The 20,728-nt window shown below is 43.8% G+C and overlaps 1 protein-coding gene across 11 annotated transcripts in view; it reads right to left on the bottom strand.

Annotated features, from left to right (window-relative positions):
• Positions 1-20,728, bottom strand: part of TENM4 (teneurin transmembrane protein 4) — a 1,513,375-nt gene that overhangs the window by 344,169 nt on the left and 1,148,478 nt on the right. The window lies entirely within an intron of this gene.

Here is a 20,728-nt window from a genome sequence, read left to right as displayed (position 1 = left end):
GGGTTATAAGAACTTTACTAAATAAATGCAAATTATATTTTCGTTGTATTTTATATTCTGTTGGAAGCTGCCGAGAGTGGCAACCCAGTCAGACGGGTGCGGTACAAATAATAATAATAAGTTGTTGCTGTTGTTGTAATGCAAAATGGAGGCTTCCACATGCCCATGGGTGGAGGGGGAGTCTTGCACAGATTGTCTCATTAGAACTCTACAGCGCTTTTTTTTTCTAAAAAAAATGTTTAGGGGTATTCTCATTTTGACTCGAGAAAATCACCATTTTATAGTTAAAATCGAGAAAAATAAATACAGCAAATGGACAAAAGTACACATATTCGCAAAATGTTTAGGGGTAAGCGTACTCCTGCGTTCCCCCAGAAAAAAACACACTGGAACTCTATATTAACTTTTGTGATGTCTCACACTACACCAGCCTGGTTCCTTCCAGATTTTTTTGGATTCCAGCTCCATCTGGAGGGCACCAGGTTGACAAGGCTGCCATACATTTTCTGCAACAGGTGAAAAAGCAGCACAGCACCGGTCCTACCATTCGGTCAGAGACAGGGACCTGGGACCTCTGGGCAGATGGTTTAAAGGTAAAGGTAAAGGGACCCCTGACCATTAGGTCCCGTCGTGGCCGACTCTGGGGTTGTGGTGCTCATCTTGCTTTATTGGCTGAGGGAGCAAGCGTTTGTCCACAGACAGCTTCCGAGTCATGTGGCCAGCATGACTAAGCCGCTTCTGGTGAACCAGAGCAGTGCACGGAAACGCCGTTTACCTTCCCGCTGGAGCAGTACCTATTTATCTACTTGCACTTTGATGTGCTTTCGAACTGCTAGGTTGGCAGGAGCAGGGACTGAGCAACGGCAGCTCACCCAGTCGCGGGGATTCGATCCGCCGACCTTCTGATCAGCAAGTCCTAGGCTCTGTGGTTTAACCCACAGCGCAAACCGTGTCCCGGGGCAGATGGTTTAGGGTGTCACAAAGCTTTTTGTTCTTTTTTTCACCATCAAGGAGGGAGGAAATTCCAGTGTGGGATTTCTTTCCTTAGACACCCAAAGAACATGACTATCCCCTTGTAGTCTGAACCATCTCATGTAGCAAAATGTCTTGGGAGAGATCTGGGAGCATGTTTTAAACAGGAAAACAAAAGTAAGCGAGATCTCTGTACTCAACTGTCTTGTTTGGCCTGGGATCACCCAAACGAAGGATACCCAAATCCTCAGCCCAACTCTTCAATTGCTACACCCACAACTTCTTAAGGAATGGACTCGGAGAAAAAAGAGCTCTGCCGAAAGCTGTTTGTGGAGTGCTGCCAATGTCTACATGAGTTGGCTTTCTCAGCCAAGATCATTGAGCAAGCCAGTCAGTATCACAGTCAATTCACTCTCCCTTGGTACGGTTTGATCCCTTTGCTCAATGTTTGTCTTGGCCCTCGAAAGCAAATTCTGACACCGGCTATTCAGGACAATTAAGCAAAATGGAAATGTTCCGTGGTTAAAACACATTTTTCACGACTGGCTATTGGACAGTTTTCATGAGAAAAATAGAATAGCAGTCATTATTTTTCTTCTGGGGAGGTGTTTCCCCCCCACCTTCATTTTAAGCACAGTCAGGAGCTTGACCTCTTAAGTATGTTAGGGAGGAGTAGGTTTCTATGCACTGTGCACAAGTGAAAAAGAAAGAAAAAACCTCATCCGTGAGTCTAAGACTGTGTAGACACCTTGCATTTAAAGCACAGAACCTTCTGCAAATAAACTGTAGTTTGCCACTTGCAGAGCTATAATTCCCAGCACTCCTAAACTACAGTTCCCAGGATTATTTGCGAAGTGTCACAGGCTTTAAACATGCTTAAAATGTATGGTGCGCGTGTGTCCATAAGACGTACCTGATCATAAGACGCACCTATTTTTTAGAGGGGGAATGCAAGAAAACAAATATTCTTTAAAGGGAGCGCTGAGCAGAACCTGTATGCATCCCAGGCTTTGCTCAGCGCTCCCTTTCACGAGCCCCATGGAGCGTGTGTGCGGCGCTTGCAGGCTTTTCCCCCGAGGAGGGACGAGGGCAGCCCTTCACTGACGGGATGCCCTTCTCCCTCCTCAGGGAAAAGCCCCCAAGAGCCACACACACGCTCCACGCGGCTCGTGACAGGGAGCACGGCTCTTGGGGGCTTTTCCGGGAGGTGGGGGAAGTGACTGAGGGGCCAAGCCAGAAGCTAGAAGCTAGAACAGCAAGAGGGAGCGCTGCGCAACGATCCCTCTCACTGTTCTGGCTTCTGGGATAGCAGCGCAGCCTGCATTCGCTCCATAAGACGCACACACATTTCCCCTTACTTTTTAGGAGGGAAAAAGTACATCTTATAGAGGAAAAAATATGGCACTTAATTCGTTCCGGAGGTCCGTACTTAACCTGAAACTGTTCTTAACCTGAAGCACCACTTTAGCTAATGGGGCCTCCTGCTGCCGCCGCGCCGCCGGAGCCCGATTTCTGTTCTTATCCTGAAGCAAAGTTCTTAACCTGAAGCGCTATTTCTAGGTTAGTGGAGTGTGTAACCTGAAGCATATGTAACCTGAAGCGTATGTACCACTGTACATCCCTTTCTCTTTTCGTATCTAAACTGTGAATTCTGATGCCTGGTTTTACACTGTTCTTATTTCATATTCACGCATAGCTTGGGGAAACGAAAATATTTTGCAAGGTGGCTAAGGAAGTGACTTAAATAAATAAAATAAATAATACATGGCTTATGGCTTCGGAGAAATTGGTGAATAATTGTTGATTCCCATGCACAGGAAGCGGTGGGGGTGGGGGGTGGGGAGGAGAGAGAAATGCTTCTAATGAACTGCATTAATAAAGCCAGAACTGCCAAATAATTCAGTTCTTTCCCTTACTAGCTGAAGCCACTAATTTCCCAGCAGGCTAGAAAGCTGGATTACATCTCAAGAGTCTTCTTGCTGAGGTTGTTCCTGCATCAACTGGGTTTATTTAACCTGGGATGTGTCCCTGATCACAACTGGAAACGCCCACAAGGCAATCTACACTGTATCTGGGGTATTTTCCTTGAAAGATTCCATCAATGGTGTCTCTGAAAATTTTTACACATAACTTGGGAAGACAGGCGGACTAATACCAGTATCCTGGAAGAAGCAAAGATCACTAGTCTCGAAGCAATGATTCTTCAACATCAACTTCGTTGGACTGGTCATGTTGTGCGGATGCCTGATGATCGTCTTCCAGAGCAACTACTCTATTCCAAACTTAAAAATGGAAAGTGTAATGCTGGTGGTCAACAAAAGAGGTTTAAAGACTGTCTCAGTTCAAATCTGAAAAAAATGTAGTATAAACACCAACAATTGGGAAACACTGGCCTGCGAGCGCTCCAGTTGGAGAACAGCCTTTACCAAAGGTGTCATGCGCTTGAAGACACTCGAACGCAGGATGCAAGGGAGAAACGTGCTAAGAGGAAGACACACTTGGCAAACCCTCAGCGTGATCAACTCCCACCTGGAAACCTATGTCCCCACTATGGAAGGATGTGTGGATCCAGAATTGGCCTCCACAGTCACTTATGGACTCATTGTTAAAACCGTGTTTATGGAAGACAATCTTACTCGGCTACGAGGGATCACCAAAGAAGATTTTCTATTTGCTGCTTCAAGCAGCAAAATGGCCTTAGGCCAGTGCTGTCTGAAAACAACATCTCTCTCCTCCTAGGTAACCTTTGCCTCCACCAAGGACCTCAACAGTCTGGGGCCCAAGTCAGCACCTCTGGACTGGAGAATGTACTTTCCCCCTTTGTCAAGGTTAATAAATAAAGAAAGGGAAGGGAAGGGAAGGGAGATTCAGTTTTCCTACTCTTAAATCCCAACCTTCTTCATATCAAAGCAAGCACATGCCTTCAGAAGATGATTTAGAAATGCTAAAACATTTCCTGAAATCAAGTACGTGGTACCTATTGCTCATCTTATTGTTTAGCAGACAGAAGAATTGGCGTACGGGAGTTTGTTCAGGGCTGATTATGATGGTGTTTGCGTGATGGAGGGGAACAGTAATTCATTGCAGGCAGGGAGATAATTCAACGCAGAGATTGGCAGGCAGAAAGTAAAAATGACAGATGATTCTGACAATAGTTTGCAATTATCCCCTTCCTTCTCTCTCTCTCTCAACTCTGGAAACTGGCTCAAGGAATACTCTTTGACATTTAGCTTTCAGGAGACAGGTATTCTTAAACACCTGGGCCTCATTTTTATATTTTTAAAAAACAGAACTCTAAATACAGTAATTCAAACACTCCCCACCCCTTCCCACTAACAGAGTTACAGGGCTTCTGGAAATGTTTCTCACAAAATGAAGTCAATAGAACAGATCACAAATGCAACAGGGAACGATATCCTTACTTTTAGCTACACCCTATTAGATTCCACAGGATCTCTCGCAAAAATGTATATAACAAAAGCATGGCTTTTTCCATTCTCACGCTGTATTCTGGCCTATGGACTTTTTCATTAGGGAAAAGGGACTATTCTGTTATTTGCTGCATCTCATCAAGAACGTTCCTGCTGTTCTCTAATAAAATGGGATTTTATATATATATATATATATATATATATATATATATATATATATATATATGAGAGAACACATGCTTAGAAGAATTTACAGAATATAGATGGTATAAAGCAGGCCGCTTTCTGGAAAAGGGGAAAAAAGGGGAAGAAACAGGCAAAGGAAAACAAGAAGTCGAATACACTTTTCGAGGCTGCCAACTCAGCCTTGACAAGTCTTTGACAGGAAGCTGGCTGTAAAGTATAGAGTTTGAGAGGGCAGAACGGGGAGAGGGGAGGAAAAAACCAGTCATTTTGGAGATAGAAGCAATAATTGGCCTCTCCAAGTCCATATGGGTGAATGTGTCAGTTTTAGTTTTTATCTCCCCCCCCCCCCTGATCTTAAATTCAGCTCTCCACATTAGTTTACATTTATTTGGTTATCACCAGGTTGGGCGTTGCTTTAATTCGGGGTGAAAGGGGCAAAAGTGTATGCAGTTGTGCACAAAACCTGCATGTGATAATTTATATGTGCTGACACACATTTAAAAATGACTGCTCTTTCGGTTCTGCCGGGACCTTCACTATGCACCTTTAGGCGCCAGGTGAAAAATGCGAATGTTAATGAAAATAGCATCAAAACGCATTTATAAAGGAAAAGTCTTTGCAAAAAATCTGTATATTAGGCAAAATTGCATACAAAGATGTGTATATTAGGAGAAGTTTGGGCTAAAACCCCTCTGCATTTAGGACTTTAAAAATAACAATCACAATAATAACCACAAGTTTTTAATGTTTGATGTTTTATTGTGCTTTTAATTCTGTTGAGAGCCACCCAGAGTGGCTGGGGAAGCCCAGCCAGATGCGCAGGATATAAAAATAATTATTATTATTATTATTAGGAAATGTGGAGAACTGATTGTAGGTGCTAATTTCCAGTGCAACGCTGAGAAGGAAGGGCGGAACTGAATCCTTCTAAGGCACAAAGAGAGAAACAAAATCACCAGATTCACTTGTGGAAAAAGAGGCACAGCACTGATGGAATAAAAAGGAAGGAAGGAAGGAAGGAAGGAAGGAAGGAAGGAAGGAAGGAAGGAAGGAAGGAAGTTCCATGGAAAGTGCAGTCTGGCTGATGCTTCTGCACCTGTTACCTCTCTGATACAGCCAATAATTTGGCCACTCCAATCAGAAATCCTCTCAGGTTGTTCCTAGTTTGTACTCCAACTTCTTGCGAGTGTGGGAAGTAAGGGGCTGTGGGCGATGGGGACAGGGCCAGATTTAGGTTTGATGAGGCCCTAAGCCAGTGTTTTTCAACCTTTTTTGGGCAAAGGCACACTTGTTTCATGAAAAAAATCACGAGGCACACCACCATTAGAAAATGTTAAAAAATTTAACTCTGTGCCTATATTGACTATATATAAAGTAATTCTCTTGAATAGGAATCAAATGAACACAAAGAAGCATGGTTTAACATTCAAGCATGGTTTAATATTTTTTTCTTTAATGGCAAACAAAAACGTTGCGGACCGTTCTCTGCTCAGCGGGGATCGATCCGCTGATCCCCGCTGAGCCGGCGGATGACAACTCCGTCTCCGCACTGTGTGTGGAGAGGGAGATGTCAGAGCCCCGCTGCTCTCTTGGGGAATCGGATGAGAGAGGACCGCCTGTCCGCTCTCATCCGATCCCATCTGATCTGATCCCCACCCAGGATGGAGGGAAAATAGGGTGGACACAGTCCAGCGCCTGCCTAGTGGGCGAAAATTTGACTTTTATTTTTTAAAAAAATCTTTTTTCAATTTTTCCCACGGCACACCAGGCAACATCTCGCGGCACACAGTGGTTGAAAAACACTGCCCTAAGCTACTGAAGGTAACGGGGCCCTTTATATGTCCAGCTGTCCTTTGTCAACAACAAATTGTGTTGAATATATGCTGTATGGTAATTTATGGACAAACCTAGACAGCATCTTAAAAAGCAGAGACATCACTTTGCCAACAAAGCTCCGTATAGTAAAAGCCATGGTTTTCCCAGTAGTGATGTACAGAAGTGAGAGCTGGACCATAAAGAAGGCTGATCGCTGAAGAATTGATGCTTTTGAATTATGGTGCTGGAGGAGACTCTTGAGAGTCCCATGGACTGCAAGAAGAACAAACCAATCCATTCTGAAGGAAATCAGGCCTGAGTGCTCACTGGAAGGACAGATTGTGAAGCTGAGGCTCCAATACTTTGTCCACCTCATGAGAAGAGAAGACTCCCTGGAAAAGACCCTGATGTTGGGAAAGATGGAGGGCACAAGGAGAAGGGGACGACCGAGGACGAGATGGTTGGACAGTGTTCTCGAAGCTAACAGCATGAGTTTGACCAAACTGCGGGAGGCAGTGGAAGACAGGAGTGCCTGGCGTGCTCTGGTCCATGGGGTCACGAAGAGTTGGACACGACTGAACGACTAAACAACAACAACAACAATTTATGGACCTAATAGGTATCTAACACCATTTGTACCTGCTGCCATGCAACCAGTCCATGCAGAATGTAGGCACCCTATATATAGAAAGGAGCAAACCAGTGATATTTTTAGGGAGCAGGCTAGCAGGTGGGGCCCATTGCTTACATCATAGAAGCCTACACAACACAAAACACTCTTGCTGTATGTAGGTTTTATTTAACTTGTTTTTAATCTTCTATTTTGGAAATGTACATCCAGTTTTTTCCCCTCTAAATTTTTTTGCGGCCCCCAAGAGAGTGGGGCCCTAAGCTATAGCTTGTTTAGCTTCTACATAAATCCTGCACTGGATGGGGCAGCCACTTCTGTTGAGACTCTTCTTTTGGGTGAGGAAAAACTCTCAGAATCATTCATTTCCTCCCCAGCTTAGGGTCTCTGTGTCACTTTGGAGACAGATGTGGACCTTGGCTTTCAGGGAAGACAAAATGCCTTTATATTCCTATGGAGGAAACTTAATGAAGCATTGCAGAAAAGATAAACAACAGTGAGGACAGAAACCAAGCAGAGTTGCAGGAAGGAAGAAAATACTTTATGTGTTTTAACCATCCTTCACTTTACAACAAAACTTTAGCTTCCCATGTCTGCCCGGATGGAATCTTATCTGGATTAGGGATTTTACGTTAACATAACATACATTATATTAAGGGGAAATGCTTTGCAGAAACATGTATATCAGGCGAAATTGCATACAAAAGGTGCATGGTAGGAGAAATTTGCACTAAAATGTGGGTTTTCATGAAAACTTCTAAAAAAAATTTTTACAACTCATGTGGAAATGTGGAGAACTGGATTTAGGATTGGAAAAAACTGGGAGAAAATGAAATGAGCGGATTCTCTCATTCCTGATCACATTTTATATCCTAATTTTCTTGCTTCTTGCAGCTCCGTGTAGTGGACTGTTTGAACAAGCGGAGTCTGGTGTCTGCCACAACCTCATTAAACAAACCCTTTGCTCAGAGAGCACATTTTCCTGTACCCAAAAAATACACCACTCCTGCAACTGGAAAGTAAAATATGTTTTGGTTAGCTACTTGATTTTTAACTCTTCTTTTTACATTGATCCTTTTATTCTCCTGAGAAGGAGAAGAAAAGTGTTTTGCCTAGACATACATGGGGTGGGTAAGAGAAGCAAAATTAATTTGCAAAATAACTAGAGACATTCCAGCAGAAGAACGCTAAGTAGGTGGGATTGGGTCACAGCGACTGCACATTCACTCCCTCTCTCTCTTGCAAAAGGCTTGAAAGAGGTAAATCATGCGGGATCAGGATGAAGAGACAATAAGCTGATCCCCTCTTTGTAAGAGGTCTGTGCTTTAAAGTCCCTCGAGAGGCAAAAAGCCCCGCACATTAAGAAAACATCGCGGGCAAAGTCTTCCTTTTAAAAAGAATAAAATAAAATAATCTATATGAATGGCAGCCCCAAGCAAAATGAAGGGAGCAGCATTCCAGGATATCGGAGATAAGCAGATGTGATGACAAACCAATAATAAATGCAGACCTGCCTGTTTTATGGAGAAGACTTAGGGGATAACAATACGGAGTGTGTGTTCCACGAACCTAGCCCAGATTGTTAAAAGGCTTTGAGAAGCTTCACTTGTTTTGCTTAGTAATCCCAGAATGGCAGCCCAGGACAAGTTTGGCATCCTGGAATAAAGGTGTGCTGGGTGAAAATAGCTCTTGAGTCACGCACAAGAATAAAAGGAGGGGCGATACTAGGAACATCTGTTTGGAAAGAACGCCTTGGAAAGCAGGTGGACGTGAATGAAAACAAAACAAAAAAACTCCAGAGTTTCCGCACACCATTAATGATGATCCAAAACCAAAAATCCAAGTTGCAAAATATTTCAACGTTGATTTAAACATTACGCAAAAATTACAAAACGCACTCGCATTCTATGCAGTGGGACTTTTCAACAGACTATAAAATAGGTTAGTTAATTCTCGGTCAACTCTGGAAAGGATTAGCAGTTTCTCTTCTGGTTTACATCTGCTATGCCCAAAACTTTTGGCAACCATTTTACTTTAACCAATGGGGAATTAGTTTGTTTCCAAAGTTTTGCTAGCACAATCTCTGCAGCAGCAAGTTTGGGGGATCCCAACTGATATTATTTAATTATCAATTAATTATACCTGATGGATTCTACTGCAAACTGTAGGGTAGTGCTACGTGCCCTGATAATCATGGTATTAATAGGTTGAATTGCTTAGGGAACCGTCTATTAGGGTTGAAGAGCAGCTGTCAGTAAATCAAGCACTGACATGAAGGTTTCAGCAGCGTCCTCTTCCTCCTAGTCTCCCTTTGAAGCATCTCCTTCTCCATGTGCTCCAGACATTTTGTGAGGAACTGTGTTCAGACCCAGAATCAGCCCAAATTCTGAAGCAAAGAGCACAGATTTGCTTCATAGCTTGTACAGGCTATGGATCATTAAGCATCAGGTAATGACCGGCCTCTTAACTGCATCCCCTCTCAAATCTATTACAGCTGGTTCCAAGCAGCTGTACAGTACAGCACTTTCAAACAATCCCATTGCAAGGAACTGTTACCGAATGATTTATTCAAGCGGCAGCCGTTGCCTTCGCAGGGATCATTTATTAATTAACAATCACTAACTAGATGGTGCTTGCTGGTTCTTTTTTATAAAATAAACAACAACAAAACCCTTTAAAGTGGAAGCAGAGATGCGGCCATTTTGCCTCTTCAACCCAAGAATGGCATCGGAGATTCGGGTGGTTGTTTGCCCAGGCGGGCGCATCATGTGGCCCATGAGAGCTGCAAAACAACCAGACTGTACAAAGGTGATGGGATAAAATCAGGCCAAATCTTTATTGATAGCAGCAGGCAAGGCAAGGGTTGGCATGGCACTGGGTCCCCGGATCAGTTCATCATTCCACAAGCCCCATGTTGATGGAATGGAACTGCTGGGTTTGGGCCTCTCCAAACCTCTATGACATGAATCAGCCAGTGTTGAGCTTTGCCGTGGTGCAAGCCAAGCCAGCAAGGTCTCCCTAGGACACCAGGGTATGGATTCCAACCAGGCAGATACAGAACCCATGCTTGGGTTTGTCTGGGTCAGTCCTTCCCTCAGGCCCCTTATGACTCCCCCTATACTATAAGGAACGCGGGTGGCGGTGGGGTCTAAACCACTGAGCCTCTCGGGCTTGCCGATCAGAAGGTCGGCGGTTCAAATCCCCGCGACGGGGTGAGCTCCTGTTGCTCTGTCCCAGCTCCTGCCAACCTAGCAGTTCGTAAGCACGCCAGTGCAAGTAGATAAATAGGTACCACTGTGGCGGGAAGGTAAATAGCGTTTCCGTGCATTCTGGCTTCCATCACAGTGTTCTGTTGCACCAGCAGCAGTTTAGTCCTGCTGGCCACATGACCTGGAAAGCTGTCTGTGGACAAACGCCAGCTCCCTCGGCCTGAAAAGCAAGGTGAGCGCCGCAACCCCATAGTCGCCTTTGACTGGACTTAACCGTCCAGGGGCCCTTTACCTTTTTAAAAAACCTTTTACCTGTGCTATGTTGATCCTGCCCAATGCCAATTCCACCCTCATACAACCAATGTTATCCTGCCTAACAAAGGAAAGCCGTAATTTCACTGAGGGAAAGGCCAAAAAAACCAAACACACACACACACACACACACACACACACACACACAACCAACCAACCAAGTGCCAATCAAATCGAGAGAAAAATAATAATTTCCGGCCCTGTCAACTAGCAACCCCAAATTGCTCTAACCCGAGGGTTGGCGGGTGGGAAGCTCTCAAAACAAAATGGCTGTGAGCTCCAGGGGAATCAGCCTGATATAGGCTTTCCCTCCTTTCTGCAGCAAGGGCTCATGGGACAGCTTTTTCCCAGGAGCCCATCACACATAGAAGATACTGGGGAAAACCTTGCCTAGTATTTTGCTGCAATCCATGGACCACAGCACCACTGGGCAAAGGCATCCTATGCTTATTGGGCACGGAATGGGGCTTAGAATGTAAGCAGAACTGCTTAAACTGGATCAGTCTTCAGATTCATCAAGCACACCCTTGCTGCTTCCAGATTTTTTCGCCATCATCACATTTATACCCCCACCCATCTGGCTGGGCTGCCCCAGCCACTCTTTCTGGACTGTAGATGCATGTTGATTTGCAAACTGGCTGTTGAGATATGGTAAACTGGTCACTGACGACAAGTTATTTGTTGAACTTCATAGCTGAAGCTGGATGTCCCCAGTCAAAATACAACCATGTGTTTACTACAGGACATTGTTTCTTTCATGCAAAGGACTGCAGTGGGTGCAAAGGATTAAAGTCTCCTTATCTAGGTCCAAGTCTGGAAAAGAGAATCCTTGCACAACTGTTTGCTCAAAACACACACAAACATTTACTAACTGCATGGAAGTTATGACATGGTTAAGGTTACCATTTTGTTTAAACCGTTCTTCAGTTTTCAAGCACTTGCTCATTTAAGGAACAGCTTCAATTTTTCATCTGCTGCCAATTAGATTTTTTTTCTTTCTTTCAGAAATGACCATATTGGCAATTCATCCAGCATCAGAGTTTTTGTTTTGTTTTAGCTGTTGACTTTAAATAACCTACGGGCAAAGCGGGGTGGAAAAGAATGAAAATATGTTGCAGGTGAGATAAGACTGCTGTAACACTCACTGCACAACATCACTTGGCTCTCACCAAGAAAAAAAAAGACAGCTGGATGAACCCCTTGAAATTGTCAAGCTGAAAAACAGCACTGCCCGCACACAGTTTGTGCTTGACGTGGGGACGAAAAAGCTGGACGAAAAGATACAGGGCAGTTTCCCCAACCTGATACCCTCCAGATGTTCATAGAATTGTAGAATTGGAAGAGATCCCAAGAAACGCAGGAATTTCAACTAAAGCATTCATGACAGATTTTGTTGGACTACAACTCCCATCACCTCTGAGTGTTAAGCCATGCTGATGGGCCGAATGGGTGTTGTAGTCTGAAGCATCTGGAGGACACAACATTGGCTCCTCCTCTCAAACCAAAGGGCTACCATCTTTGCTAGTGGGCCACATGTCTAAAACAAGATGTTTCTTGATGTGCAAGATCAAAGAATAGGCAAGATATCATCTCATGGTTTCATGGCAACTGTGGTGCCTGGAAGAGAGTGTGTGTGAAGTTCAATGGCTATCATTAGAGCAAAAGCATGGTCCTGTGTGATTTCCAAGATGATACCCACAGTTTGTATCTAAGGAGCTGGATGTGGGGTTGCCCACATGGAAGAGGTGAAGGCCGTTGCGGTTAAGCCACTTTGAAGATCTTTCCTTACTATTTCTGTCTCCAGAAAGAAAGAAAGAAAACTTCACCTGAACGGCGTTCATTGTAGTGGGTTTGGGGGGAAATTAAAATTACAGGCCTGAAACTCAGACCAGCTTGTCCAAAAGAAAACAACGTCTTCTGTGAAGGATGAGAAACCTGGGCTGAATTTAGACCAAAGCTCCCTCTGCCCATATTTGTGGCTTTGGGTGCAAAAGCCAGCCTGGCTGTCACATGGTTTCAACTAGGGGTGGTTTAACCTCAAATTCCAAATTGAACCTGTCAAACAAGGAATGAGTTCACAAACCCTGTAATTGCCAGATCCACAGCTGGTAAAAATTGAGCAGCCTCATGGGAATTTCAAGGGCAAGTCCATTTAAAAAAAAAAAGGAGAAAGGGAAAGAGATGGAGACTTGTTTTCCATCATCCAATTATTTATACCACTGTTTTTAAAGTAACCCCTATTAAGTGTTCCTTGATGAGGCAGAAACGGTGGACTTTCCTGGACATTTCGAACAATCCAAATATTGTTCGATCTGTAGTTAAGCATGAGTAGATTCCATTGTTTTCATTGGGAATGCTTCACTTAGTCTCTTCCACTGAAATCAGGGAGACTTACAATATGTCCCTGATGTTGGTTAGCATCTAAAACACCTTAAGTTATGCTTCGGCTTTTGAGATTTTAAAACAATGAGCAATTCACTTTTCCACCAAATGGTTTATAACTCAAAGGCCATCCTATAAAGCAAAAGTATCCCACAGGGTTCCCTTCAGATTTGGTTGGCCTACAACTACCACCTTGCCAACAAAGATCCGTATAGTTAAAGCTATGGTTTTCCCAGTAGTGATGTATGGAAGTGAGAGCTGGACCATAAAGAAGGCTCATCGCCCAAGAATTTATGCTTTTGAATTATGATGCTGGAGGAGACTCTTGAGAGTCCCATGGACTGCAAGAGATCAAACCTATCCATTCTGAAGGAAATCAGCCCAGAGTGCTCACTGGAAGGACAGATCCTGAAGCTGAAGCTCCAATACTTTGGCCACCTCATGATAAGAGAAGACTCCCTGGAGAAGACCCTGATGCTGGGAAAGATGGAGGCCACAAGGAGAAGGGGACGACAGAGGACGAGATGGTTGGACAGTGTTCTCGAAGCTACCAGCATGAGTTTGACCAAGCTGCGGGAGGCAGTGGAAGACAGGAGTGCCTGGCGTGCTCTGGTCCATGGGGTCACGAAGAGTCAGACACGACTAAATGACTAAACAACAACAACAACTACCACTGGCCATGTTTGAAGGGCTGATGGGAATTTGAATACCCCTGCTATAAAGGAAGCTCACCTATAGAAGCTTGGGAAGGGAGACCATCAGTGGCAGGAGCGCCGTCGCAGGAAGTAGGCCTGCAGCTTGTCCAAGGTCGCGAAAGAAACATGTTGCAAAAATAAAGATTGCCCTCAGGAGTCCAAAGATCTCAACCATAAAAGCCATGCTTCCCTCCCACATGTCAAATAACTTTTCTGCCCATCCTTTTATTGCTTCTCAGGTAATGTTTATTGCTCAGAAAGTAACTAATCATTGGTTGATGGGAGCTTGGATGCAATTAAAAGGATACCCTTTGCCTCTTAAAATGCAAAACATTTCTGAGCGTCATAATCATCTAGGTTTTATAACTCGGCTTTATGACTTTCCAAATATACAATGCTCATAAAAAAAAGAAAGTAATTGGCTCTTTACAATAATGCTGCCTCCTAATGTTTGCTAGCAACACTGGATGATCAGCCATATCACACAGGTATTACGTCTTAAATAGTTTTGCTTCCTATCCCCAGCATTGAAAGTTTTGAGGGCAATTGTTTTGCATAAATATATTAAAAGCAACAGAGGGAATGATGCAATAGAGGGAAACTATAGACCAGGAAAATAGAAGGTAACAACACCAGCCAAAGGTCATAGTAGAAAGCATCACTGAATACGAGTTAAGAAGATCAACATATCAGTTCAAGAGCTGTGACTGCAGTTCTTTTTCCCCCTTGTGATGCAAGCCTAATTCACATCCAGCATCTCAGTTTACATAAAACACTATGAAGAGGGATAGCAAATCATCTAGGCTAATGAGAGGAGGGACAAGCCTAGACGATGATCCAGTGATCAGCCGCCAGACTTGTCCCTCCTCTTATGAGTGAAGAAGGCTGCCTGCTTCTTAAAAACACAAAAGCAAAACCCTGTTACATAGGTCACTGCCAGACTCGATGGTATTCAAATTATGCAGTTATAGCAGATTAGGAGAGCAGTGGCGAAAATGCCTGGGGAAATTTTGGGATAACACTTGCTTCGACACAACCTATTAACTAACCTCCCTGCAAGCACATTAGAATGGATGCTCCTTAGATAGCCAATGTTGCGTAAATGCTTTACGAATAATTCAGGATGTGAGCTCACTAAATTGCTCCCCTGCAATTGCCTGTAGACTTCTATGAGCATATACCCTTAGCTCTGTAAAGTGTAAAGAACATAAAGGTAAAGGGACCCCTGACCATTAGGTCCAGTCGTGACCGACTCTGGGGTTGAGGTGCTCATCTCGCTTTATTGGCCAAGGGAGCCAGCATACAGCTTCCGGGTCATGTGGCCAGCATGACTAAGCCGCTTCTGGCGAACCAGAGCAGCACATGCAAATGCTATTTACCTTCCCGCTGGAGCGGTACCTATTTATCTACTTGCGCTGGTGTGCTTTCGAACTGCTAGGTTAGCAGGAGCTGGGACCGAGCAACAGGAGCTCACCCCGTCGCGGGGATTCGAACCGCCGACCTTCTGATTGGCAAGTCCTAGGCTCTGTGGTTTAACCCACAGTGCTAACATAGCTAGCATTTAAAGCAAAGTTAATAGGTGAAAATATTTTGTAAATTTTCTTGCAATCTTTGGATGAGGGTGGTATATAAATTTAATAAGTAACTAGTTACCTAAATGATACAGCTGGGAAGAAAGGAGGAGAGGTGAGAAATGCCAGAAATGTTAGCCAATAGGTGTCTAATAAAAAGGGGATCTTCCTCATCCAAGCCCCAACACACTGAAAAACAACAAGGTTTTGTTGCTGAATGGAAATGGTCAATATCCAGGTAGGCCTGGATATATATCAATATATCACTCAGAAGTGGTAGGAGGGACAGACTGGGATTACAGTTTCACTCAGTGGTATATTGCTGGTGAAATCACCCCCTTCTGAGTCCCTCCACTACCAGCACCAAGGGAGAAACAAGTTGGAGCTGGGTGCTGGAGGCACCATCAGAAAGTTCTTCCTGATGTTGAGTCAGAATCTTCTTTCAAGTGACTTGAAGCCATTGGTTTGAGTCCTGCCCTCCAGAGCAGGAGAAAACAAGCTTGCTCCATTCCCCACATGACAGCCCTTGAGATATTTGAAGATGCGTCTCCCTCGGCCAATAAAGCGAGATGAGCGTCGCAATCCCACTGCCACTACTGGACCTAATGGTCAGGGGTCCCTTTACCTTACCTATTATATCTCCTCTTTGCCTCCTCTTTTCCAGGCTAAACATACCCAGCTCCTTCAACTGTTCCTCATAAGGCTTGGCTTCTAGACCCTTGAAGGGAGTTGGGAGTCTTCCAAAATTTGAAGGTCTACAGGTCCTCCATTCCTGATGAAGAGTTCCTAGGTATCTGTTGTTCCACATATAACAAACATAAGTTGTGTGCCGCACTATAAAGGTGTTTGTTGGTGCGCCAGTTCTTTGGTTTGGTCTACAGGTCATCTCCTTCAATTTCCTGATGAAACAGGATTCTGCCTGGTATATTAATATGCACTACCAGCAGACGTCTTCCAAATGAGCTCCAGCGTGAGTTCCTCTGATTTGCCACAGAGATAAGTGTGAAGGTTGCATCAAAGGTCAATGACAGGCCATGTTTATTGGCCAACTCTCCGGTCTGGAGCCACTGTTATTGAGCATGTCTACGAAATCACCTCGGAACGAGGTAGGGCTTAATCGATAAACGACAGCGCCTTGTGCATATTGATAAGCAGAGGAGCCTAGGGAGAAGTGCGGAACTGCAGAGAAGTAGCAAAACAGAGACTAGCAGTTCCATTGAAGTAAATATCCTGGCAAAGATTTGGGGGGAGCAGCTATCCCTTACCCTCACACTTACAGCCATTTCTTAAAGGAACGTCACACCCCAAGACCCACCTGCTGGAAATGGTTGCTCCAAACACCTCTTTGGGTTGCTTCTGAAATTGGGCTGGCCTGATTGGGGAAATTATCCAGTATCAATCCCAGTGTCAGGCTTCAACGAATCCGATCCCTCCCACGGTGGCAGCCAAGGAGCAGATAAACAAGAAGAGTTCTTACTAAGTCATTTATTCAATATTCACAGAGAGAGACAAAGGAATGTAGTCTCTCTTAGAATACAGTGGGTATAGGGCGGAATAATAATAATAAATAAATAAATAAATAAATAATTCCTCAACTTTCTAAGCATCTGGGTAGGCCAGTCTTTACAATAATGTTTTCAGCAAGCACAGGAAAGCGTACAGCAATAGCGCCTGACTGGGCTCAAGAGTCAGGGAGTTCCAAAGGTGCTGGCACACTGAACAATCAAGTTTTTAAAAATGCAGAGCAAGCAATATGTAGCATCTGTAATAGTGCCACATGCATGGAAGCCAACACATAAGGACTGAGGGGGTCTTTGCCACACCCAATAAAATATCTGAGGGCTCAGGCCTCCCCAAAGTTGATGGGCATTGCCATTAAAATGGTGTGTGTGTATGCTGTGCCAAATGATCGATTATGTGGGGCATGGCTTACCTTCTCCCTCCCACCACAACATTTTATTCAAGTTGGCACCCTTGGCCACATGTGCATCAATCATTTTAGCTTTCATTTCACTTTAGCTTCATATTGCTTTTAAAATTTTTTGCATTATATTCTAAGTCACTTTCAGTTGGCAAATCATAAAAATCTACTCACAAGAAAGAAATAAAAAATATCTCGTGGCTTCTATTTTAGCGGATGTTCAAACCCTTCAGCATCTCACCAGATCTATGACCAAAATCTTGAAGGCAGTGATGACAATGATGTATAGATGGTATATGACATCTGTCAAGTTAGCGAAAATGTATAAAGTCAGTAATAAATGTTGGAAATGTAAGGAAAAAGAGGGAACATTTTATCACATGTGGTGGGAATGTAAAAAGGTGAAATGCTTCTGGGAGATGATATATAATGATATGAAAAAAATGTTGACATATACATTTATAAAGAAACCAGAAGTGTTTTTACTGGGCATTGTTGGGAGTGATATAAATAGAAAGGAATGTAAGCTCTTTTTATATGCAATAACAGCAGCAAGAATATTATTGGCCCAAAAATGGAAGCAAGAAGAATTACCGCCGATTGAAGAATGGAGGATGAAGTTAATGGACTATGCAGAACTAGATAAACTAACAGGAAGGATTCGAAACCAGCAGGACCAGAAATTCACGGAAGACTGGAGCAAATTTACGGACTATTTGAAAAGTATTTGTGAAGATCAGACGACGTTTGTAGGTTTGCAAGAAGTTTTGTGAGGAGTATTATTGGAAATATTGCAAAAATGGAGAAGGGGAAGGATGATTTCTTAAGAGATGTAAAGGCAATATAAAGTTAAGAAATGCATAAGAAGTGGTTAAAATGGTGGATCATCAAGGTGCTGATGGAAGTCTAAGAAGATTGTATAAGTGATAAGTTTTGTGGTACATTTTATAATTTATATGTTAAAATCAATAAAAAACTATTTTTTAAAAAAACAACAAAATCTTGAAGGCAGGACAGACAAGAGTCAGTCTTGTCTTTGCATAGAGTCAGAGTAATGGGCTCATCCATGGTTTGAAAAACAGGAGAGAGTGAGTGAGAGAGGGAGGGATACAATTCTATCTAGCGTGCGCACATGTGCATGGAAGTATGTGCAGATATAAGTTCCTGGCCTGTGAAACAAGAGATGCTTGAAAGCAGATGGCCCTGGGTAGAAAACCATGCTCAGGTTTATGTCTGAGAACAGGCTAACAGATGTGCCACATTATCCCAGCCTTTTAAGAAGATGTATGGTTTTGGTGCCATTCTGGTTTTCTTAAGGCTAATGAACTATCTTTCAGAGGAAACATATGTCCATGGACACCCTGGCCAAAATCGCAACGATTATGATCATGCTCCTCTCTACCCCGTTAACTCGAGAGACCTTAATTGCGTTGTCGTGACATTTACCGCACAATCCCAAAGAGAGAGAGGCGCTTGTGTATTGAACTGTGATCAAGTGGGGAACAGTCTTCCCAAACATGAAGGGAATCTGATATAGTTGTGCCATCCGACAGCAGGTTTCTTCATAGACGTCGTGGCATTTATTTACTTATTTTTCACCACTCCGAACGTGCGGATAGAAGCCCTTGGCTCCATCTTGTGCTCTGTTGTGCCTAGTGTTTAAATGTTCATGTAATACTGAGATGTTGCAGTTGGGCTCGCTAACTACTTCGCTGAAACTGTCAACCATAGAATCACAGAATTACAGTGGTACCTCGGGTTACAGACGCTTCAGGTTACAGACTCCACTAACCCAGAAATAGTACCTTGGGTTAAGAACTTTGCTTCAGGATGAGAACAGAAATTGCGTGGCGGCAGTGGGAGGCCCCATAAGCTAAAGTGGTGCTTCAGGTTAAGAACAGTTTCAGGTTAAGAACAGACCTCCAGAATGAATTAAGTTCTTAACACGAGGTGCCACTGTATAGAGCTGGAAGAGATCTTAAGGGTCCCTGCGATGCAGGAATCTCAACTAGATCATACATGAGAGATGCTTAAAAACCTTCAAGGAAGGAGAGTCTACCACCTCTTGTGGGAGTCCACTCCACTGTCACATGAACTTAGGACACAAGGGAGAAATGTGCTAGGAGGAAGGCATGCTTGGCAAATCTGCACCGTGTTCAACTCCAGCCCAGAAACCAATGTCCCCACTGTGGAAGGACGTGTAGATCCAAAATTGGCCTCCACAGTCACTTACGGACACATTGTTAAAACCGTGTTTATGGAAGACAATCTTACTTGGCTACGAGTGATCGCCAAAGAAGAAGAAGAAGAAGACTGTCAGAAATGTCTTCTTGATGTTGAGTCAGGACCTCTGACTCAAGCCATTCTCCATGTGTCAGCCCTTCAGATTTTGGAGGTGTCTCTTCTTTCCCAGGCTAAACACCTGCAAATCCCTCAACCGTTCCTCCTATGAGGTTTTTAAGCCCTCCGCTTACTGGCCTCTGGGAAGGTCATGGGAGGGATCTGGAAGGCCTTGAGAGGCTCTTGATATCTTTGCCTTCTCCCTGCATCAGCTATGGACAGGTAGGGATGGGCCCAGGGGGGCAATTAGAGAGGTCTTTCTGACGTTATGCAATTTTGCCTTTCTGTGTGGACCTCTGGACCGCAACTCCTGCGTAAGTTTCAGGTCTACTGTAGTACATCATGATTAATGGTCATTGATAGTCTCATGTTCCATGAGTAAGGTAAAGGTAAAGGGACCCCTGGCCATTAGGTCCAGTCATGGCCGACTCTGGGGTTGCAGTGCTCATCTCGCCTTATTGGCCGAGGGAGCCAGCGTACAGCTTCCGGGTCATGTGGCCAGCATGACTAAGCCGCTTCTGGCGAACCAGAGCAGCACACGGAAAGGCCGTTTACCTTCCCACCGGAGTGGTACCTATTTATCTACTTGCACTTTGACATGCTTTTGAACTGCTAGTTCACGGGTTTTTTTGGATCTGGAAACACCAAGGATTGCCATTGGGACTTTCTTCCTCCAGAGTAGATACTTCAACCCCAAAGACACCTCATACAGAAGAGTTTTTGATGGGATCCGTTCCTGCATTTGGTTGCCAGTCAACTATTGAGTGATCAGGCGTCGTACATGCATGTTTGAGCCATCCCTAAGGCTTGCAAACGAATGGGAAGGGCCGTGACTTTGTGAAACAGAGGAACACCAATCCCAACCTTTCCCTTTAAGAAACAACTCTCTTCCAAAGCACCAAGCAATAAAACTATGCAGAAGGCTCTGGGTGTATAGACATCAGAATTCAATACTGATTATTTATTTTGCATAACTAATAAGGAAACATAACAAAAGTTGCTGATGTTAACATGCAGTGGGAGAAAAAATGGGCTTTAATGGCCCCCATAAACTCTGCTATTGATGGCAGCTTTATAAAACTCTGCATTGACTACAGCTAAAGGCTATACGTTCTATCAATACGGTCAGCAATTAATATTGACCGATAAAATGCATCCGGTAAGCTCACTCATTCCTTGAGTCGCTTTGAGCTTACTTTCAGCATAATTTTCACATCTGAGGAAATATTTTCCCTGTAAAATCCTCAAAGTCATTTTGCGATCAGC

Source organism: Podarcis bocagei (genome assembly GCF_964188305.1).
Source record: "Podarcis bocagei genome assembly, chromosome: 6".
Classification (NCBI taxonomy): domain Eukaryota; kingdom Metazoa; phylum Chordata; class Lepidosauria; order Squamata; family Lacertidae; genus Podarcis; species Podarcis bocagei.
The sequence above is the reverse complement of the archived record's forward strand: the minus strand, read 5'-3'. Positions and strand labels throughout refer to the sequence as shown.